The following is a 24397-nucleotide window of genomic DNA, read 5'->3' as shown; positions in this document are numbered from 1 at the left end:
GGGAGTGTTTCTAGGGAGATTCCACAGAGACTGGTACTAGACCTGGTTCTATTCAACATTTTAATCATCAGATCATCTGAAAGTAAATAAAAGTCACTGCTGATTTGCAGATGACACAAATATTGGCGGAATGGTAAATGTGGACAGGCCAGTCAAAGCACTCTGAATCACTTGGTAAGCTTGGCCTTTTCAAACAAAATGTGTAATTTTGAATTTGGCTGTATTAACACACATTCAGGAACGAGGAATGCAAGTAATACCAACAGTAGAGCGCCTGTACCCTGGAAAGCAGACACTCTGAAAAGGATCCATGGGTCACAGTGGACGTGTAATTGAATATGAGGTCCCAGACTGATGCTGTGGCACATAGGGGTAACATGATCCTTGGACATATACACAAGGGAGTAGGAACAGGAAGTGATTTTACCTTTGTATATGGCATTGGTGAGGCCAATGCTAGAATACTGCATACAGTTAAAACTATGACATGAGAAAAGGATGTTGACAATTGGAGAGGGTTAGCAGAAGAGACTAAATTGATGTGGAGCCCAGAAAAAAAACCTTAAAGTGAGGCCCTCTCTACACTACGAATACTTTGTTGGTATAGCTATACTGGCAGAGGCGCCCAGAGTATACGCAGCTTATACCAATAGAAGGCATTTTTCTGTCATCTTACGACTTGTCTAACTTAAAAAACACTACAGCCGCACAGAACAAGGTGAACAAGGTGTTGCATTAGTGCACTCTGATCAGCCTCCGGAAGAGTCCCATAATCCCCTTACGTCAAGTGGCCACTCTTGTCATTGTTTTTGAATCGCTGTAGGAATGCGGATACGCCCTTTGAAAGCTCCATTTCTGACAGCCGGCTGCTTATCTGCTCAGAGACAAAGCAACCATTAGTGTGGAATGCTGCGTGAGAGGCAAAGGGGGGGGGGGTCTGCTGCTGTCTGAACTTACAAGACAGCATGCTGACATGCTCTCTGCCCCCCCCAAAAACCCACTCTCCCCCCACATACACACAACACACTTCCTGTCAGACTCCACACACACACACACACACCCCACATTTGAAAAGCATGTTGCAGTCACATGCATGCTGGGATAGCTGCCCATAATGCCCTGGTCCCAATGCTGCTGCAAGTGCCGCAAATGTGGCCACACCAGTGCACTTGGGAGCTGCCAGTGTGGACAGACTGCAGCACTGTCCCTACTGCGCGCTCCGAAGGCTGGTTGAACTCAAAGCGCTCTATATCTGCAAGTGTAGCCATTCCCTTAGTGCTGTCTATATGGTTACTGACGTTGGCTTAACAATGGCACTCAGGGGTGTGGATTTTTAAATTGATCTAATCTTCTAATGTAGACCAGGCCTTAGTGAAACCACCACCCTGAATGACATTCGCTATGCCAACAGAAGCACTCTTCTGTCACCATAGCTACGTCTTCACTAGGGGTTTTGCTGACATAGCTATGCCTGCTGGGGAATGTGTTTTCACACAAGCCTGGCCAACACAGCTATGTTAACAAAACTTTGCAGCATAGATCTGATCTGCGAGACTTAAAGAACTCAGTATGTTTAGCTTATGAAAAAGATGACATAACTGGTTTCAGAGTGGTAGCCGTGTTAGTCTATCAGCAAAAACAACAAGGAGTCCTTGTGACACCTTAGAGACTTACAAATTTATTTGGGCATAAGCTTTCGTGGGCTAGAACCCACTTCATCAGATGCATAGAGTGGAAAATACAGTAGCAGGTATAAATACACAGCACATGAAAGGATGGGAGTTGCCTTACCAAGTGGGAGGTCAATCTAACAAGACAATTCAATTAACAGTAGGATACCAAGGGAGGAAAAATAGAGATAACTTGATTACAGTTTAAGTACCTTCACTGGAATAAAATATAGGGTGCTATAGTGGAAAGAAGCATAACAAGAACCAATGGCTGGAAGCTGAAGCCAGGCATATTCAAATTGGAAATAAAGCACACGTTTTTAAACAGTTAGGGCAATTAATCATTGGAACTCCCAAGGGCAGTGGTAGATTCATCATCTCTTGATATCATCAAGACTGGAAGCCTTTCTAGATATGCTTTAGCCAATCAAGTTATTGACCTTAGTACAGGGATTATGGTGAAATTTAATGGTTTTGATATACATGTCAGATTAGATGATCTATTGGTCCCTTCATGAATCCTAGAAATTAAAATCAAGTTTTCCTTCTGCTTTGATACCAGACTAATTGTATAAAGAGCTTTACTTTTAATATTTAAAGGAATATCAGTTTAATTGACTTCTTTTTAAAATGTAATTTCAGACAGAACACTTTTTAAATAGTAAACCCTAAAACTTCTTAAAATAATATATTTAAAGAAAAATATTAAGAGTTTTGCTGCTTCTCTGTTTATGCTTATAAGAGATTTGACAGAAAGGGAGAACCTGACTATTGAAGCTAAATAGCTAAACTAACTAGACACAAAATGCTCATATACACAAAGACAAATGAAGTAAGATCAATACTTTCACTAATTCCCTTCAGTCATTGTAATATTACAGGTACTTATAAGCACAGTAGGCAGAAATATTTAATAGAAATTTAATTTTCAAGTTGAGTACATCCCTTTAAACTAAAGTTTGTTAGGTTTAAACAGCAATGTTCTTTTGAAGTTAAGACCACATTAATTAAAGGAGGATAGCCTAATCTTTACTTTTTATGGGATAATTCAAATTTGTTTGTACTGCCCCACTTGCATTTTATAAAAATATTTCCCGAACAGTAAAATTAAACAACCTAAGCCATAAAAAAATTTTCTTCATTTCTTTTGATTGTAGAATAGATTAAGTTTTATACAGTGGATTCTATCAACTTCATTATCGGAAAGTTATTTTGACTTTGTTCTAAGTGGGTGTGGGAGAAAGCATGAAATTTATAGCAATGCTTGCTTCTCACATAACTCTGAACTTTCCTCGTTATCCTTCCTTCATTAGTCATTCAAATACTAAACCTATCCCCTTAGCTGACAGGGAAGAGCACACAACGTCATCTCAGAGATTTCTACTTCCAATGCAAATCAATGACAAAATTAACTAACTCAAATTTCAATAAAAATGTATTCTGTTTCTTGCTACAAATAAGCAATATTGGATTATATTAAATAAATTGGAAAAAATATGAAATCCTTGCCTATGCAAGTGTATATGTAGTGTATTTGCTTAGACACATTTTGAGATTGTGAGGTCTAAAATTATACCTCCCTATGCTTTGGTTGTTGGAATCTGGACACCTATAAACAATTTTTCTTCACTTGGTCCTGTTTGTGTGCAGAATATTGAAAAGTATATGAATGTGCACATTACATAACCAAATCTGATTTTTATTGGGGGGACGGCTATTACATGGTAGGTAGATAGTGTGGATAGATATAAGATATGACTATACTTCGTTCATGTATAGTCAATGTTCTTTTTAAAAGCCCTCAAAATTTTCTAGAGCACGCGTGCACACAGAAAAGTAGCACCATTTTTTTTTTTGAGGGGGGGAAGAGGGAGGTTTGGCAGGGAACTATCTTGCTACTCTCACATACCAGGAGACACATCTGCGGCTTGTGCATCTTTTTGTTTAGATATATAGAAGCTCCTTCTTATCAGTATCTTGTTTTGCACTCATTTACATTAGAAAGTAAAACAAACCCTGCTGTAGAATTTACTCAAGAAGATTAAAAACAAAGCATGTCCCAGCTTTAGAACCATTAATAGGAATACACTCCAAGTTCACAAACTTAAATCTAGCAATCCTAATAGTCTGCTGCAGTTACATGCCTATATTCATGTTTTGTTTTTTGCTGAGGAAGCATGGAAACAATGTAAAGGAAACAAAAGCAGAAACTGAAAAATTGTTTTGCTTATGTTCCAAAATGACTACCTTTCTAAAAAATAAGGCCCCTTTTCTTAGAAATACACAAACCCTGACCTTGTACCAAAAGACACCTCCAAAGCAGTTTGTATGACTTGTTGCTGTCTCAGGTCATAAGTAGATTTTTTTTAAAGAAACTAGTATGTAAACAAAAGAATGTGAGGAACAGGTTGTTAAAGTTTTAACTTCAGAATATGAGAGGGCAAGAATAGATAAATGCAAATGGTCAGAAAAAACAAAATATTACTGAACTTTTAAGAGATCTGAAGGAGGACTGTGTTAGATGCTTAGTGCATCGCTAAGTCACTCCAGGTGAAAGGAACGGGTGTGGGGGGAGGGAGATAAAGATGCAAGAGTGGGAGGACTACATAAAGGGGGCAACAAGATCTTTGAGTGGACATGAAGACACAAAGTGAAAAAAAAAATAAAAAAATGACCAAATGGTTACTAAATAGGGAGTTCTGGGCCCAGCAGTGCAACTCCTATATGCGCAACTCCTATGCAATTCAGTGGGTGTGTTTTCATCAAGTGAATTTTACCACTGCAGTTTGATGGAACCAGTGCAAGCTGCAGCCTTCTACAGCATACACTAGTCATCCAGTTTTAAGTCACACACTTTTAACATAGCAAAACTCCCTACAAGCAAGTAAAAGGCCTGTGGATTGCTTTACCTATCTCAAAATACCATAAACAGTTCCCCATCTTGGCATGTACATATAATAAGCACAATATATCTCATGGGTATATCTGGATTCTTCTTTTGCTTGTTCTGAAAGGTTCTGACTAGCATAAGAAGCCATGCATGTGCTGGAAGGGGAAGCTAAACCTTTGCACTTCCAGAAGCCATGGCAGAGACAGCAGCTGTCTCAGCACCTGCTAACAGACCAACTCTGGTCCTGGAGATCCAGTACTATAAGAGGAGTTTATAACATTTCTGTGGTTACAACTACCAGTGTCCATTTTAAGTCCTTTTTAGTTGCTTAAAAGTTTATCAAAGTTTAACCATTTGCCTAGACTTTTCCACAGTTGCTCTCTGCCTCAGGATTTTTATTTTTAAGTTTCATTGAAAACTCCTGTCACTTCTGAAAGTTGTATTAGGTAGCTTTGCCAATTTTATCATGCACCCCTCGTGCACTCCCCTGTAAAAAAAAAAAAAAAAACAAAAAAACCCCACCTCTTTGAAAAACTCCAGTTCTTCCATGCTTTACAGTAGAAACCTGAAATTGAGCAGGGGAACAGTCCTGGTGTCAAAGGGGCACTTTTTGCTATCCCCATGAAAACTGCCACATGCAGAAAAGCTTAAGCAGCTTACTACCAAAAGCCCCAAACATGACATCTGCACTGAACATGTTTCAACCCACAGTGAACCCTATCACCTGCATTGAGCATCCTCCAAATCACCACTGAGCCTGTGGCAGACAAAGCAGAGCTATATCTCCGGAAAGTTGGGGCGGGGGTCTGAGGAAGAGGGAGGAGAAGAAAGAAGAAATGCAGCAACCATTTCCCACTTTGGCACAAAGGAAGATTCACAGGGTTAGGAAACCAGAAGATCATGAATGAGTTCAGATCTCAGCTTCTCCAGACTGGTGGTAGTACTTTGTACTTGGTAATCTTTATGGTACGGGTATGAGGTCTTGCCTGGTGGCAAACACATAGCATACTTTATTTATAAGAAGAGCGGGCACTGAGGTTTAAAGTCACTTCTGGCAGAAGAAGAACCCCCAAGATCTCTAATATGGAAAGTCTCACTTAACCTCACTGTCTTTTAGAATGAATGGGTCATATCTGTGCTTGACTATCGTGTCCATAACTACTAGCTCACACTATTCTCTAGTCAAGAATATGAACTAGAATTTTTGATTCCAAATATTGCTATGCTGTCTAGCAAACAGTTGTGCAATTGTGTTTTGCATCCCGCTCAAGTTGCTGATCCACATATAAGGCAACTACCTACAACAGTGTATACTACTACCACCACCATCACCATCAGTTACTCAAGTGATGAAGGTATGCTGTGGAGCTGGAAGTCCTATTTTTTAAACTTAGTGGATAACCCATCCAGGGCCACAATATGGTTCAACATGAGAGAGTTTGTTTTCCCAGTATACTTAAACAAAAACCATCCATCTAGGAAATCAAATACCAAAAACTACATTAAAAGAATTTGCCAAGTCAACCATTCAAGCCAAAATAAAGGTTACCAGCACAACCTTAATTCAGACATTTTGCATGCAGGCAATATGATACAGTGCTTAAGTAAATGATCACATACCATTTGTTCAACAGGATCCCTGCCTCATTCAGTGCACAGAACGACCAATGAATAAAGCAGAGGATTTTAAGAGAAAGGACATTCTCTTGTGTCTAAAGTATTGGACTAGAGCCAATGAGATCAGAGTTCTATAACTAACTCTGCCACAGACTTCCTTTGGGATGTTGGGCAAGACCCTGCTAATGACTATGCACAAAAGGGAGGAGAGGGGAACAGTGCATGGACAACCTTAATTTTGGCTTTTCCTAAGTTGAATATACTTTGCAACCTTAATGTTATTTTAACGTAATTTTTGTATGGAACTTTATTTCCAGCACTGCCACCTCTGGTTGACACTGTTTCAGAGCAAAATCAATCTCCTTATTGTTTCAATGTCTTCAATCATTTTCATTTTTTGTTCCTTCATTCATTTTGTTGGGAAAGGGAGAGACTTTTTTTTGGTTAGGTAAAATTTCTCTGTCCTGCATTCCACTCCAGGATCCAGAGATAGGAGTGATTCAGGCCCAGATCTCAACACAGAACATCCCTCGGGGCTCCTCTATGCACACCACCCAGTTCTTCCCTTCACCTACTCTAATGGGTACACTGGAGAAAGTACAATTTTGTGGGTGAAGAGAGAAAGGCGGCAAGTGTTTGCTTGAGCATCATGGTGTGTACTGTGCCTGAAAGGCAGCAGCATGGAACAACATTTGTGCATCTCAGGTAATGAATGACCCTTTTCTCTTTTTCAGAGGTCTGCGGTTTGGGGAAACATACCAGGATTTCTCTAACCTAGAGAAGGCCCCTGATCATTCATTCAGCCTTTAGGAATAGAAAGTAGGGAATGGCTTGCTTTGCTTTCAAAGCAAGTGCAATTATGACTCACTTAAGGGTTCTCCTTAAGCCGAATTAGACTCTTGAGGTTGTAAGCAGCAAAGTCCATGGACCCAGTGGGCGGGGGGAGGGGGAATTGTCTCCTCCTGAGTCACTGAGGAATGGTTACCCAGCTGGTAGGGAGGCTGCACCTTCCTTTTTGAGGCCTGGCAATTCCCTCAATTGAGTCCCGATTTTTTTTTTTTTTTTTTTTAAAGGTGGAAGAATCTGTTCTCTACCGAATCTCTTAATTGGATCTAACTACCAGGGTAGCACTATAGACAACTCAGCCTCTCTGGGACACCTGCCAGTAACTTTCCTTTTTGGAGGTGGCCAACGAGGCGCTGTTGCCCTCTTCTTCAGGATTGCGATAAGTATTAAACCCTGCAGTCAAGACCATACAATCCTATATGGTAAGGCTTTGAAAAGCCACCTTTCAACCTTTCTGTTGAGAATGCCGGGATTCCGGAGTAGATGTTCTACACAATCTCTTCTGTCCACTCCAGGATAGTCTGAAGTCTTGGGATTCATTGCCTCAGGCACTAAGAACTGGCCACTTAGAGCTGTTGGAATGGCAGACGCCACAAAAGCGGAGCCACTTCTTTGGCCAGTCCCCAAGACGGTTCACAGTGAGGTCACAGGCAATGATGAAGAGCCTGAGCAGCTATGCTCAGGACTATAGAGACCTGATGACTTGATGGGGTAAGCCTATGGGGCTGACCAAGTAATGGCAACAGTTTGAAGTCACCCAAGGATGAGTCCGCAGACATGATATCCTTGAGAGCAATGCCAGAACAGGTGGTCGGTGCATAAAGACACTAACAGAATTTTGACTGGAAGACTGGACTGGGAGTCACCAGCCCTTGAAACAGAACAGTAAACTCCTTTTACTGCTGGCTTAAGCTTTTGAAGATACCTGTTCTAAGAGGTCGCTTCCCTCTTGCAATGTCCTTTTTTTCCTACTATCTCCCAATCTATCCCTACTTTTTCCTATGGAATCTTGTGATGATTACAACAATCTATGACAGCTCATATGGATGTAGGATATGGCAGGACTGGTCACCTGGGCAACCAGACCCTGAAAAACCTGAAAGAAAAACCCCCTTGGGTTTGTAAAAAAATAGTCACTTTGGCCAACACTGCAAGAAGCATTTGCAGGCTCCAAAAGGATCCATTTCAAGTGCTATTTGGTTCAAGAGGGACTTATGAAAGAAGCCTCTAGAGGGGGGTATGAGAAAAGCCTTGAACTCAAAAAGGATATTTTCTGAAAGCTATTGGAGGAGTGACGCTGACACTTTACCGTCACATTATATGAAGTTTTTTATCCACTCCTGTCCGAGGCTTTACCACCACCTATTTTAAAGAAAACTGTATCTCTTCACTGCCAAATTGAATGTTTCTACTAAAGTCATCCATTAGATTCACAAAGGTGATAGCAATAAGGTAGAATTATGGTCTCAAGCTGTGGACTATGGAGTTCCTCCTGCAGTTGCACAGAAATTAAAAACTATACAATAGGAGTGTTAAATGAGGTGGTGGTCCACAGAAAGCTCTGAATCTCCCTTCACATAGGTGGTTGGTGTGTCTGAGGCAGCTTTGACACAGATATGGCTGTTTAGGAAGGTTTATTTTTGACAAAGGGTGTTAGGAAATCCTGGGAAATTCTGATGGCACTCCAAGTTTCCCTAGCTCATGGCAAGAGTCAGAAAACAGGGGGAACCCTCCTGGCTTCTCTCCTGCCATCCCCACTGCTGAGGAAAAAAACACCCCAGAGTATCTTTGCTGGTGGAGAAAGGAACCAGGAATTGCAGAGGACAGGACGCAAACACCAAACACAGGGCATTAAAGTGTCAGATTGGCTCTGCTACCTGTCGATCCAGCTAATTGAAGGAGGCTCACCCAGGAGTTGCAAACTGGTGTCAGCCAGCTGCAAAACTCTGTGCTATGAACGACACATATGAATTGAAGGCATTTAAAGTACAGTTTAGTTAGCAGGCTGCATGGAGGTGGAAAAAAATTCTTTATCCACAGCGATATAGTTCCAATCATGTTAGACAAAATTTAACTCTGCTCTCATAGCTATACTACCAGCTCTGATACAGTCTATTCAAGCACTGAAGCAGCATACCAACTATGAAGTAAGTAAATACAAACAGTCCACATTACTTTGGATATCTTTCCAGCATCAGTAAGAATGGCAGCTTTAGAACTGAAGATTGGCACTAAATGTCAACTGGGGACTGAGTAAATCAATCTTCTGCCAGTTAAAACTCACCAGCACAACAAAACATAAGCAACTTGGTCTAATGGACATGGGCCTAGAGATACTCAGTATATTCCAAAAGAAAGAGGAATAAGCTAACAGAATGAAAAATTTTGGAGTCCTAGTTTCTAAAGTAGTTCCAACAAAAATGAACACCTCCACTCCCAGAAATATGATTCACTCTTTGTTGGTTAGAAATACACCTTTCCTTCTGATCTGCCAGGAAAAAGATGGTTTCCTCTTGCTGAACAAAGCTGATTTTGAGGACACTCATTATTGTTGAAGACTAATATTAGATGCTTTGACAGAGCCTTAATGAAAATGTCAGATTATACCAATAATGAATAACTGCAAGTGTCTTTATAATTCAGAATATTAAGACTTAAACCACCTCATTTTTAGACCTTTAGCAATTTTCTCAGGCTGTTAAAAGACCAAGATACAACACAGAAAGCAAATGTAAATAAATTCAACCTTCTTGGAAAAAAGATTGTCTAAACATTCATCACACAATTGGCTGAAATGCTTTTAAGTTTAAAGTAGTTTGCGTGGCTCTGTAAGCATGTCAATGCATGTTTAAATAGCCTGAAAGACTGACCTAACAATCTACTCTAGGACCAAGCCTACCAAACAGAGTGATCACTACCCCGCCACCACTCTCCAAAGGCTATATGTATTTAATTTTTATCAGCACATCTTCACTCACCAGTTCCATACCTAAAACTCAGTTCTGTCCATCACCATCATCTCTTAACAGCAAGAGAGCCTTGCAACCTCTATTCTCATTGCTCTCCTGGGCATGCCACAGGCCCCTCTGCCTCCTGCACTCCTCCTCACCTACATCCTTCCTCTTAGAAATGCAGCAGACCAGAGATAATTCTGCTCTTTGCCAGTCCCCAACCCATCAGTCCCGTTCTGGGAAGAGAGAAAAGTTACCCTGGAGCCACACTTCTTCCTGCCTTCTCCTTCCATTCAGTGACAAATGTAGTGTCAGTGTTGCTCTGCTCCTTCCAGGGTCTTCCCATCCTCAAAAAGAACTGGCTCCAGAGACTGATCTGCTCACTCGCTCCCTCCATTAAAGGGGCAGCAGCGGTTGGGCACTTTGTACTCCCCTCCACCCCCTCGCCAGAAAAAGGGACAGTGATTCATCTGCCCAACTCAACAAAATCTTCATAAGACAGACTGCTATTTGCTCTGGGTGACCAAGGTTTTCCAAGGCCTGGTTCCAACAGTGTATGTAAAAATGCTTAATTACAAAATTAAATCAAACACCTCTTAACCTTAGAGTGAAAAGCAAAAAGCAAGGCTCAGATTTTAATGCCAGAAGGGATCATCTAATCTGATCTCCTATAAAACACACACATCATAGAACTTCATGAAGTGACTCCTGCATTGAGCACAATAACTTGTGGCTGAACTAGAGTAATACCTTTTAGAAAGGCATTCTACGTGGATTTAAAGACATTATCAAGCAATGACAAAACTGCACCCAAACTAATCCGTTATTTTGCCAACACCATTAATTATCCTCACACTGTTCAAGTGTGCCCCTTATTTGACTTTTTCTAGTTTCAATTTCCAGACACTGAATCTTGTTATGCATTTTATTATTAGGTTACAGACACCCCCAGTATCAAATCCCTTATTCCTTTGTAGGTTCTGTGATCAAGGTGTCTCAGCCTCTTCATATTGAGCTCCTCAGGTCTCTCAATGACTAAAGTTTGTTTTCCAAAACTTGAATTATTGTAGCTTTTTCTTGAACCCTCTTCAATATTTCAACATCCTTTTAAAAGTGCTGACACTGAAACTGGACACAATATTCTAGGAACAGTCTCACCAATAGCACACACAGAAGTAACAACTCCCTGATCCTATTTCAAGACTGAAATTCTGCCCTTAAAATATTACAAATGTTGGCCTATTAGTTGTAAAGCTCAAGTGCCAGGGTCTCTTTTCAAAGGCCAACTCACTTTCCTTCAAAATATCAAAAGATATACCCTGCAACTAATTTGCATTAACTTGAGGCTTCATCTCTGGCAACTGAGAATTCAGGTGTTTCAATTTTAAAGGCTGAATAATTTCAGGTCTGAGTAGCATGCTTACATAAGGCAAATAAAGTAGAGATCACTGGAAAACTTAACACGAATAGAAGCAGATGCTTCAAGTACTCTTATTATACAATTTCAAGTTCAGTTGCCTTTCTTCACCTGACCCACTAATACAATGTCCTTCTTAAAACTTTATAGTAAAAGCTATAGGGGAAGTCAGATGTGAACTGCACTAAGATCCTCATAGAAGCTGTGCTCCAATTAAAAGGTCTGTATACATTCCATTCCTTAGCCACAAAAAACACCATCTTAAAAAACAAAGTCATACCAGTATGATATTACAAGCAGTTAATTGAAATCCAAAGAAAAGAAGAGGTGAGGAAACCATGTCAGGCCTAATTTAGATCAGAGGAAGAACAGATTACAGAGGCCATCCCCAAAAAGATTTAGAACATGTCTTGTTTAACTTGCCTAACCAGTTTCTAACTGAAGACAGGAATGATGGTCCTTTAGTTAAGGCATCAGGTGGGGATTCAGAAAATCTTGCCAGCTCTGGCACAGACTTCCACCGTGCACCTCAGGCAAGTCATCCTCTATGTTTCTTTAGCTACAAAATGGAAATACTTCCATACCTCAAAAAGGTATTGAGGCTAAACTCAATTATAAAGTGCTCAAATATCACTGACAAATGCTATTTAAAAGCCACCATACACAACTACATATTGCTATCAAGATTACACAAAAATCAACTTTTTAAAAATGTAAAGCTTTTAGGTTAAAATTGTAAATATGTTACAGTACATAGTGAGAGGGAGGTGGACAGCCAGAATGATAGAAACAGGACCACCAAATAGACGGTTTCTAAAAGCTTAATGACTAACTTTACATCTCTTCCTATTTGGGACACGTACTTTATAAGTTTAGGCAGTTCATTTTTAATGGAAACAAGATTTTAAAACAATTGCTTTTTTCTTTTTATCTATTACAACAAATGAAACTCAAACTCACTCATAAGCAAAAGACTGGAAATATAGTTCAGTACTTCACATATAACCTGATTAATTGAATTTTCAAGGGAAACTAAGGGTTTGGCTACACTTGAAATGCTGCAGCAGCTACAGTTGTAGCGTTTCACTGTAGAGACATTACCTAGACTGACAAGAGCTGCTTTCCCACTGGCAGAGTTAATCCACCTCCCCAAGAGACAGTAGCTAGGTTAATGGAAGAATTCTTCTGTCCACCTAGCACTGTCTACAACAGGGTCAGGTTGGCGTAACTATTTCACTTGGGGGTGAGGGTTTTTCACACCCCTGTGTCAGCCTAAGTTTAGTGTAGACCAGGCCTAAATTTCACTGTCTTGTGGGTGGCTCACATCAGAAGAGAAAAAAAATTAGAATAGAGAAATATGATTGCAATACCACAAAAATCAATAGGGGTGGCCTAGGCAAAAGTAATATTGAAGACGACTTAGCTTTTTTTAATTGAATAAATTTCAAGTTGACAATCCCCTCTGAAGCTACACTTTAAAGCAGAAGAAGGGAGTTAAAATCTCTGGATGCTCACTACAGAATGGTTAAGAACAGATATAAAAGTACTGATGTACAGAATGAAGGCTCTAGTAAGAAGCAGATAAACTAAAAAGGGAGATGTGCACACACAAAACATCTTTATTGTGAAGCAGTTAGGGTTCCACACACAACATACTGGCAAAAGGAAATGAAAAGTTAGGTAGCTTAATAGTATATATCCTCTTCTCATTTACCCACAGGCTCACATCTTACTACTACCATAACTACAGTACACCACAGCCATGCACCCAAACCTTAACTCTGCCCCTCAGACTACCCTCTCCACCGCAAAGCCCTTTACCAATCTACCATCACCTCACACTATCAGCTGTGAGTGTTTGGCACAGTTGTGCAGGGATCAAATAGCTTTGGAAAGGGGAGAGAAGGAAGGTTGGAGAACCTTTGGGGATCAGAGCTAAGCTTGCATTGCATTGTCTGTGGCATGCAGTAGTAGTGGTAAAAATGCTAAGGTGGGTGCCTGAAGGTAAAAGAAAAGAGGTTATGTACTGTTCAGCAACTTAACTTCATTTTTTTGCCTTTGTGTATTTGAGTCAGGCACATGGTACAGGGCATCACTACCCGTTTCACAAAGGATTTTGTATATTAAATTCCCTGGATTTTTTTTTTGAATGTTTAAGTGAGGGTTTGGTAATGCATGAAGATGAGATAAATGGTAGATGTAAGTCCAACTCCTAATGAAGACTTTCTGCACCAACAGCTGCTATACATTAACTATTATTGCTATGTCTACATTACCAGCATTACAGTGCCATAATGTAGATCAGGGGTCAGCAACCTTTCAGAAGTGATGTGCCGAGTCTTCATTTATTCACTCTAATTTAAGGTTTCGCGTGCCAGTAATACATTTTAACATTTTTAGAAGGTCTCTCTATAAGTCTTCAATTTATAACTAAACTATTGTTGTATGTAAAGTAAATAAGGTTTTTAAAAATGTTTAAGAAGCTTCATTTGAAATTAAATGAAAATGCAGAGCCTCCTGAACCAGTGGCCAGGATCCAGGCAGTGTGAGTGCCACTGAAAATCAGCTCGCATGATGCCTTTTTTCACACTCCTGACCATCATGGCTATAGCAACCTAACATTTAAGTGTAGACTAGGCCTACATGTCAACAGCTGCACTTAAAAAACTCCTGTTACACAACCATAGGGCACCCAGTAAAATTTTTGCAGAAGCTTATCATTAACTGTTTGTACATAAATATTTTCTCATCACAAATAAACTGACAAAAGTGAGCAAAAATCCATTTAAAAAAAATCTACATGTGGCACCAAATCTATCTTCTAGAATGACAGGTTTCAGAGTAACAGCTGTGTTAGTCTGTATTCGCAAAAAGAAAAGGAGTACTTGTGGCACCGATGAAGTGAGCTGTAGCTCACGAAAGCTTATGCTCAAATAAATTGGTTAGTCTCGAAGGTGCAAGTACTCCTTATCTTCTAGAATATACCTCTCCTCTAATTTTGTGTAGATACACGATCTTTTATCGATTGAATAAATGAACTGCAAGGAAAATTTTCAGAGAGCCATATTTCAAACCCTTCCTATTAAGTTATGAAAAGAAACCAAACTGCGTAAAAATTTCAAAGGGTTTAAAAATGTGATGTTCACACCAAAAGGCTACCTACTTTCAAAGAAAAGCAGGGATTTATGTCACATTAGGCCCACTTCAGAAAGCAAACCTAACTTTGGAATAGCTACTAGGGCTGTGTGAAACATTTTTGCTGAAATAAAATGTCACAAAAATATGCTCTTTCCTCAAAATGATTCAGCTTTGAGAAGACACATTTGGTTCAAAGTTTACATCAGAGACTGAAAGAGACTGACTTTCCTCACACTCTATAGAACAGCAGTATTGGCTTGGGATACAGGAGACCCAGGTTCAGGTCCCTGCTTTAACTTGATAAGATGAAAGACTTTGCTCTGAATCAAGTAGAGTGGGGACCTGAACCTGGTCTCCCAGATCTCAGGCCAGTGCCCGCACCAGCTATAGATATACGCTCTGTTTCCCAAATCAAAAAGCTCAGGTTTTGATCAGAAAGCAGACTTGACAATTCCAGTTGTGATAACATTTGAAATGTTTGGTTTTCATTCAAACGTGGAATGCAAGTTTTTGCAAAACGGAATTTTCATCCTCTAGTCAGCTCTAGTCATTGGCAGAGAGTCTCCACAATAAGACAAATTCTATTTTTACCAGGTTAAACATTTCTAATAAAAAATGTCCTTTTCTGTGTCTTCACCTTGTATTATTTCAACTGAAGTCGTTTTAAGTTTCAACAATTAAAACAGACTAGTTAGTTTCACTTTGTAAAATACAGCAGGGAGTATTTAGATTTCCAAAATATTATTTTTGCTAAAAATTTTAAACTCAGAGTAATTAAATTCAGAATCAAATTCAAATCTGAAGATTTCGTAAAAACAGGGATTTACCGAAACTAAGGTTTTGGTCCAAATCAACCTGATTTTTATTTTTTTAAAGATGGCCACGCCGCACATAGTTGCTTATACCAATTCCTATCTTCCTCCAAATGTAAAGGCAAGGAGAAAGGGATTGTTTAAGTTGGGTTTGTGCCTTTTTATTTTCTTTTCATGTAGAAAGGACCTCTGAAAGTATAGGGGGGTTGGAAGTGTTGCCACAGAATATTATGCATTCAAGTTTGATTTTCCTTAGTTTTGCTGGAAGAATTCTTTACTGCGAGATTTCACACCTTAACTGAAGGTAAATAGGTGGAATCTTGAAACAAATTTCTTTCCTCCAATGACTTCAGATGTCAAAAGCTTTAAAGATTTTAACATTGACAAAAAAATTCCCATCCCCTCTCAATTGCACAGCATTTAGTTCATCTCCAATTGTGATGGAAGTTTCTCTATTCTGACCAGTTGCCATGAAGTCTTCCATAATTGACAAGACCTCATTTTCTAATGTAAAAAAACAAGCAGAATTTTGGTTTTGAGGGGAAAAAACCTCTCAGTTCTTCTCTATAAACAGAGAAGCAACAAAGGGTACAAACTCATTTTCTCTCCCTCCCTTTTCAAGTCACCTTTAGAAAGCCATGAGGACAAATGTCACCTGAGGACCAACAGCAAGAGAAAACATTAGGAGTTTATTGGGAAAGAACAAGTAGTTAAAAAAATGGAGGAAGAACTGCTAAGTTATCTGTCACACACTTTGACACGCTTGGGGGTTTTTTAAATAGTAATATGGCTGGGCTCTCCAAGTATGCTTTGATAACAGACATGTAAATGCTGGTGTCTCTCATAACCAGCAATAGAAATGCATATGCAGGTGGAATTCCCCCTCTGCTCCGAGTGTGCACACAGACATTGTACATATTCTAAACTTACTCACTTCCTGGGATTTGGCAAGTTTATACATAACTATAAAATCAGTCTAAGCTCTATCAAAACTGGCAGCTCCTAGGAGGTTGGGATTTGTTTGTTTGTTTTGGGGGGGGGGGGGGGGGGGGGAAGGAGGAAAGACAACTCCATCCCTGTCCCTTATACCATTTACCTGAGAGAAGCACTTTCACCCCTCTTATAATCAAACCATGTACATACCACAGAAGTGCACCAGCTGAACTAAGCCAATTGTTTTTAAAATCTATTTAGTTAAACCAATGCATTTCTCTAGTACCGACAATGCTTTACATTGTAGCTAACTGGATATACCTCACCAAACTTCAGAGTCATTTAGCAAAAATACTTCTGCATTTCTACAGAGCTTAAGAACCTGACATCAGGATGACTCAACAGAAGAGTCCTGCATCCCTACATAAGAACAGCCATACTGGGTCAGAGCAAAGGTCCATCTAGTCCGATATCCTGTCTTCCAACAGTGGCCAATGCCAGGTGTCCCAGAGGGAACGAACAGAACAGATAGATAATCAAGTGAGCCTTTCCCCATCGCTCATTCCCAGCTTTTGGCAAACAGAGGCTAGGGACACCACCCCTGACCATCCTGGCTAATAGCCATTGATGGACCTATCCTCCACGAATTGTATAGGGTTCAAAAAAAAAGAACCAGATAAAGGGTTGAAGAATCTGTCACTGCTACAAAGTTAGTCGAGCACTAGTGTTAAGACTATTACTACCATATTTCACTACCTTTTCTGTATCCTATGGAATTCCATCCATCCAGCCACACATCTTTCCTCATTTCTCCCCTCCCCACCCCGTTTTCTTGCTTTTTGCTGTTTAATCCTTTATTTTGCTGCAGCATTTTACACATACAAAAGGACTCCAAAAAGAGAAATTGAGAGAAACTAGTTAGTTTTGCACCGGCAGCACCTTGCAGGTAGAAGGTAATTAAATCCTGATCCACTTCCCTATGCAGGAGGGTCAAAGTGCTTATTATTGCACTAAATGCTTCAGGTGCTGACTGTCTAGTTTTCAAGATTCATCTAGGCTGTGTTAAACAAATAGGAGCCATTATATATATGTACAGTGACAATATAAGGTGACTGAAGAAGGAGTTGAGTATATATTGGATACTGAAGGCAGTAGAGAACGGCCATGAATGCAGCACCCTGCCTGCATATAACCTCCTCAGTACGGGAAGGCAGCCAACTGTGGAGCTGTCCATGTGTATTATGAAAAAGAAACAAAGGGCCTGTAGCACCATACCAATTCAGGCACCTCACTGTAGGACAGTCAATGACTGATGTCACAATCACTGTCAAGACAGTAACGGCAAAGCACTACTATAAACTACAGTTTTTTTAGGTTTTTGTTTTTGTTTTTTGTTTGTTTTTTTTACACACACACACAGTATGCACCATTTTACAACACTAGCGCTCCGTACAAAGAGGCCTATCACAACTAATCCTCCCCACAGAAGAACATTAACTCAGTTTACTCAAAATTAAACACAAAACAAGATTAAGAATAGGAAACTCCAGAAGTCCATGAGGAATTTATGTATTGCCAATGTGTTCTATTCAAATTTATTTTACATGGAAGAAACTCACCACAGTGACAGATAGAGGTGCAAATCTTAAAGTGGATAAAAATCCAAACAAATCGCAAAGCAGGACATCTGTTCAACCTCCTCATATCATCACATTCACTGCATCCTATCAATCTGTATGTACGTTAACTCTTTAGGCCTTGTCTAACGATAAAAGCTTATATATGTATAGATTTGTGTACTGCAAGGGAAACAAGCTGTACCAGTATAAGACTCCTTTATAGCAATATGACTGCATGCCCTAGGGCAGAGGTTCTCAAAGTGTGGTCCGTGAATAGTTCCCTCTAAGGTGCGCGCCTGGGTGGCTGCAAACGAGAGAATGAATGGCCACCTACCTAATTAGTGGAGCTGTGCAGGAGTGACTCCACTAATTAGGTGCCTGGACCCTGGAGAAGACGCACATGTAAGGTGAAGTGGTGGCCTTGGGAGGAATAGGGGGATAGATGGGAGGGGGCAGTAGGGAGAGAAGTGGGACTGGGGGGAATTTGGGATGTGCAGAGCTGCGGCAGCCAGAGAAAGAGGCAACCTTCCCCAGCTCCAGGGCTGCAGCTGCTGGGGAGAGATGGCCCTCCTTCCCAGTCTCAGCTCTGTGGCCGCTGTGGCAGGGGAGAGGACACTTCCCACCCCTCCATCCCCCCCGCTCCAGCTCAGGGGCTGCTGCGGTTGGGGAGAGGGAGACCCCTGCCGCAGCAGCCCTCAAGCTGGGGCTGGGAAAAGGAGAGGAGAGAGGGCACATCCATCACATTAGAAAGTTAAGACTATGGATATTAAAATATGAGTTGTGTGCTTTTATTTGTAGAACAAAAAATATTAATTATTAAGTTTGTTTCGTATTTTGCGCTTTTATCCAAAGCGCTTTACAACAGTTAGCTTATGGTACAAACAACATTTGGAAAGATCATTAAGTGGTCCGCCAAGACCATCAGCAATTTTCAAGTGGTCCGTGAAAAACAAAACAAAAAATTTGAGAACCACTGCCCTAGGGGTTGTGCCAGGATAGCTATATTGATAAAAAACCTACAGCCCTGACAGTTATACCAGTACAATAAATGTGTTTAAACCAAGTGTTATAGCATAAATTCTTCAGAGCAGGGACCTCATCTTCATATCTGTCTGCAAAGTGCTGCAGCCTAGTAAGTGCTATCAAAATTTTAAAAATATCAATAAAGAGGCGGCACTGTAATGGACCAGCATGGTGGCAATTTTTTCCTTAGTAGGCCCTAACTACTGTATGAATTTTGGTCAAGGTGCAATGTCCCATCAAGAGATACAGTAACAACTACAGGAGAGCTTCAAACTATGTCCAATACATATGCATGCAAAGCAGGATACTTAGCTCTCAAGTGAGATCATCCTAGGATCCTAAGTTAGGGGATAGTAGTGAAAAGAAAAACTCTCCTGCTACCAGCAACTAGGAAAGTGTAAAGAATGGAGTCAATGTATCAAGAGTGAAGGGCACCCTTCTATATACCAGACAGAGAACTAGGGTAGAACCATCCAGAGAAAGGGAAAAAAATCACTCCACAGAATGAATGTCCCAGGGTGGGAAAGGGCTTGATTTCAATGAGAAAACTGGATCAAGAACAAGTTATAGTAATACTGAAAATCAGCAGCTTTAATAGCATTAGGGTCTTTCCTATTACTATGAGTTTTAAATGGAAGACACGTAGATACTACATTGATGGGCAGTAGTATGGAACCTATAGATAGGTAATTTAAGGAAACACCATCAACTTTAAAAAAAATCACTTATGGCTGAATTTTTTTTTTAAACCTACTTGAAGCAATAACACATTATTATAATTGAAAGATTTAAAAAAAGGTATTTCTCCATTTTTTACTTTGCTTACTTTATAAATTTACAATACTTTGTGTATAGACAATCTCACAATTTATCCTGTATAATCAATTAGCCCCCAGTCATTCAATTAACTCCATTATAAAGAGATCCATGAGTCAGTGTAGAGCCCAATTAAATTCAATGGGGTTCCTCACAGGCAGAGGGATCCGTCCATGCAGAGCTTATTACAGGATCAGACCTTTAATCATTTTCTCATGATTGCATGGGTTAAGCAAAGGAGGAAAGAAACACTTGAGGAAAAAAAATAGGAGAATTAGAGTAAAAAACCCCACAAAACTTGGCCATGGGATTTGGGAGTAGGTAGAACTCCTGAAACTATCCCAGAACCATAACTAGATCAGGGTAACCCTTTAATGATGGTGTACATAATAGATTTTGATTCAGCAGAAGCCAAATAAGATAGTGAGGAGTTTTATTCTGAAGTGCTGTATTTAGTGTAAAGCTCCTCCAACACTGAGGAGGGAGGTGGAAGAGGGTAATTCTGATCACACAGGAACCTGAATACAGGTCCTATGAAGTAGGCCTATTTAAAACAAGATCTTCCTGGTCAAAATATCAGCATATAGAAAAAGCAATTCCAATAAAGTCATCAAGGCACAGCTTCACATTCCTTTACAATTGCTTGTATGTGAGGTTTCCCTTCAAGACACTGCCCCAGATCCCATTTTAGAGCCCTGGAGAAGACTCAAAATTGGTATTAGCAAACAAATTTTGAAGAGCTTAAAGAAAAAATTATGAAAATATGGCCACTTCAGTAAAGGTGCCAGATTACAAACAGTGCTTTAATTATTTAAACCTAGGTCAACATGATCTTTATGTATGAAAAACAAGATTAAAGCTGAATAAAGTTACCACTGACTTTTGAACTAGGTTGTTTTGTCCATCTTAAATTTTTCTTGAGGCAGTAGTGGATTTGTTGAAAGCAAACCTGCAGAGAAATTAATTTAAAATATTGCAGTAAATGTTTTTACAATTAATAGGCAAGCTGTTTCTTGTAATGAAGCTCCCCATGTTTCCGGTGAAAAAGAGGAACAATAATAAATTTAACAGTAAAGATGTGAAATTTAACAATAAAAATGTGAAGTGGTGAATTAAGCAACCTATTGGTATCTGAAGAATCAGAAAAATCAAGGGAGCTTTCAGGAACTAGACAGAGGGTTAAAACCCATCACATTTCACTAAATTACTCTGAATGCAACTTAAAAAAAGTCAGCCTGCTTAAACAGATGTTTTATCAAAACCTGAACATGGACAGGAACTACTGTCTTCACCCTTAATTCTTAACATACACTGCAGGAAATCAATTTAGCTACATAGCACAAAATTGTGCAAGATATGAAGCGTCTATCACTTCAAGCAACCTTATGAAAAGTTTCTAGGCGGTAGTGTGTGCATTGAGAATTTCATTCTTTCCATCTGTACGCTGCTCAATCAACTTAGTCAAAAGTATTAACTTCTTGATGTTCAGCATACAGCGTAAACAAAAAAAACACAGAATACCTAAACATTTATACATCAGCACACAGTTTAAAGCAGGGGCTCTCAAACTGGGGGTTGGGACCCCTCCGCAGCTCACGACGTTATTACATGGGGGGGTCGCAAGTGGTCAGCCTCCACCCCAAACACCACTTTGCCTCCAGCATTTATAATGGTGTTAAATATATTTAAAAGTGTTTTTAATTCATTTGGGGGGGGAGGGGGAGAAGAGAAATGGCACTCAGAGGCTTGCTATATGAAAGGAGTCACCAGTATAAAAGTTTGAGAACCACTGGTTTAACACAAATCCTCAAAATCACATAAGATTTTCTCTACTTAATGCTATATCTTCTTGCAACAGCTTCCAATATTTACAGAGACCTTGCTAGTTACTAAACACTGCAAGTGAAAACTGGACTGTGAGCTCATTTGAAGGCTTTCAAAAACAGCTTAACATTTACTGTGTGTGGAACATTATTTATGCCTCTACTGATGGGATAGTTTATTCAAATGTGTATTGATTCATGCACAGTACAATACTTACAAAATCCAAGAAGACTGTACAAGTTGTTAGCTCAGTGTAATTTGTATTTTCCAGTTTGTTTTCCTTGAAATAATAGCCAGAGTCCTTGAAGATACTACATCAGTAGCTATTTGACAGAGTTCCCCTCTCAGAAATCAGCTACCCATCCTTCTCGTTTACAGCCTTCACAAATCTATTTCCAAAATTTGCAAGTCTGATTTAAGAAGCTTGTTCTATCTTTTTGCGGCCTCTTCTCTTTACTATTCCATGTACATCTCAATGTAATGAGCATCAGCTCCTGATGAAATAAATATACCTTTTATGACACCAAGAGTAAAACTGAAAAGCCAAATTTCACATCTGAACTGAAGAAAATTTCTAAGATTCAGCTCATAGAGGCATCTGCAAACAATGGCTATCTGGATACCGCCATACTGATTGTTGGCAACATTTTACCAAAAAACTCAAATAAAATATAAAAGGAAAAAAGAAAAACAAAGTTCTATTAATCTCTTCATTTAGAAAATAGGTTTCATTGCAAAGTAAAAAAGGCTGTGTCAGAATATTTAAAAAATAAAATGAAGGTAAAAATATCTGCCATGAAACTCTTCAGCCGTGCTTAAACAGCAACCAAGGATTACACTTAATGCAATCTAAAACCAGTTGACAAAACTAGTTATGCATATGACTCAAACGTATCTTAGCCAGTGCCTGAAAATTTTTAATTCAAAGGAAAAAAAACCTTTAATTTTAACAGCAGAAGTATGCTGAGCTTAAGAAATTTAACTAATTATCCATTCCATGTGGACAAAAGCGTCCACAGATGAGGTGTCTCGTACTTTTGAGTAGAGAAATTCAAGACTTCACAAGCTTTCAATTTACTTCTTAGATGTTTTCTGACAGTTTCAGAAGCCTTGTGAGTAGGACGTGACTGAATAAATCATAATTCCAGGTCGATGTCCAGTTATTTTTTTCCCCTCTTCAACTGAAGCAAAGGCTGCAGGTCAACGTCCACCTTTCTCCCCCTCCACAACAAAGTGAAGCAAAAGGCTCTAAATATCCAGGATAGCCTTTATAATCCAAACTGCCTACAGGAGGGGAAAAAAAAAAAACAATCAGTTTTCCTTTCTGAAAGTTCTATTATATATTTGCCTATAAAACTAATCTGACATCTTTAAAAAAAATGCAGTGCTCACATGATTGAGAGAGAAGAGGAACAAGGAAGAAGCAGACATTTCCTAGTGAACAGAGCACAATACAGTATCAATAAACATGCTGAGCACGCTGAAGTTTCTTCTTGCCTTAATACAAACAGACCTTTGCTCCCCCACCAAAGAGAAACCAACCAGGAAGGTTTACAGACTTCTCATTTTCATTAAAAAAAAGTGTTACACCAAAAAAGGAAGCTGCTGATCCTAGGTTAAAAATGCCAAACGGCAACAAAAAAAAAAAAAAAAAAACCACCCTCCAGACATTAACGAGCTACCTGGGAAATCCCTCCAGCACTCCCACTAAGAAAGAGAAATAAACAGGAGTAACGAACGCACAGGCTGCAGTCAGGATTAGCTCACACACCAACGTGAAAGCTTTCAATTGAATGCGTTTGTTTTTAAGGCATCGGTGGAAGCGTATTTACTGCCGCCACCACGCCACAGACACACACGCACAGCGGCAAGAAGTCACTTTCCCGGAGGGATTCGCCTTGAGGCTTCGCACGCTGGATCTGTCGAGGAGAGCTTTAAAATCCTCACTCGGGTTCTAGTGCTGCCCCTCACCCTGATCCAAGCACTTGCCGGCTCAGCCAGCCCCACCCCCGACAAAGCCCTGTGCTCAAACCCAGAGCCCACATGCACCGCGGCTGCCCGGCCATGGGGAGCGGGACCACCAGCAATGAGGCGCCCAAAGGGGGGGCAGGAGAGGGGCTTCCCGTGCTAGGAAGTCCCCCTCCCCGCCCCCGCGGGACCCGCGCCCACTCGGGAGCCCCCACCAGGCAGCGAGGGGATCCTTCCCGCGCCTGCTGCCCCTCAACACAGCCCCGCTCCCCTCCCCCATACCAGCCCCCCAGCCGCAGCTCCCCCTCCCCGCACGGAGCCGCCGGGCCCGGACCCCCTGCCCACCAGCGCATGGAGGCCACTAGCCCCCTCCACAACGGGGATTCCCCTCCACGGAGCTCCCTGCCCCCGCCGCGAGCGGAGCCTCCGAGCCCGCCTCCCGTAGCCCCTCGGGCCTGCCCCGGGCCGTACCCGGCTGGCTGGTCCCGGCGGCGGCAGGCAGAGAGCAGAGGGTCCCAGATTTGAAAGCTCCTTTTGCCGCTTCTCCACACACAGTCACACAACTCGCCTCGCTCCCAAAATGGCGCCGCTCCGAGCCGCAATGCTCTGCGCCCAAACCTCGCGAGAGTCAGCGCGCCCCGCCGACGCCGCGGGACGGGCCCCAGCAGGCCAGCCACCCGCAAGGCGAAAGGGGAGGAGTTTCAAGCGGCGCCAGCCCACGCCGTGGAGGAGTTTCAAGGAACCCCCGCCGTCTGCTCCGCCCCTCCCCCACCGCGCCACCTGAGCCAGCGGGGAGCCCCCCGTGCTGTGACGTCACCCGGAACAATCCCGAACGTTCTGAGAACAGCTGAGGGGGAATCCCCAGCGCGCGCA

The 24397-nt window shown here is 40.8% G+C and overlaps 1 protein-coding gene across 2 annotated transcripts in view; it reads right to left on the bottom strand.

Moving 5' to 3' along the window:
• GPBP1 (GC-rich promoter binding protein 1) overlaps positions 1-24152 on the bottom strand; it is a 59799-nt gene extending 35647 nt beyond the window's left edge. Inside the window, exons 1-3 of one of the 2 annotated variants that reach the window (XM_048849903.2) lie at positions 23996-24152; positions 21774-22840; positions 20613-20681 (exon numbers count right to left, since the gene is read on the bottom strand). The gene's annotated coding sequence lies outside the window, so the exon portion shown is untranslated. The remainder of the gene's footprint in view (positions 1-20612; positions 20682-21773; positions 22841-23995) is intronic. The other variant, XM_048849906.2, reaches the window with a different exon arrangement.
• Positions 24153-24397: the final 245 nt, after the last annotated feature.

The sequence above is a fragment of the Caretta caretta genome, chromosome 5, assembly GCF_965140235.1.
Source record: "Caretta caretta isolate rCarCar2 chromosome 5, rCarCar1.hap1, whole genome shotgun sequence".
Classification (NCBI taxonomy): Eukaryota; Metazoa; Chordata; order Testudines; family Cheloniidae; genus Caretta; species Caretta caretta.
Note: the sequence above shows the minus strand (reverse complement) of the source record. Positions and strands in the feature narration are given on the sequence as shown.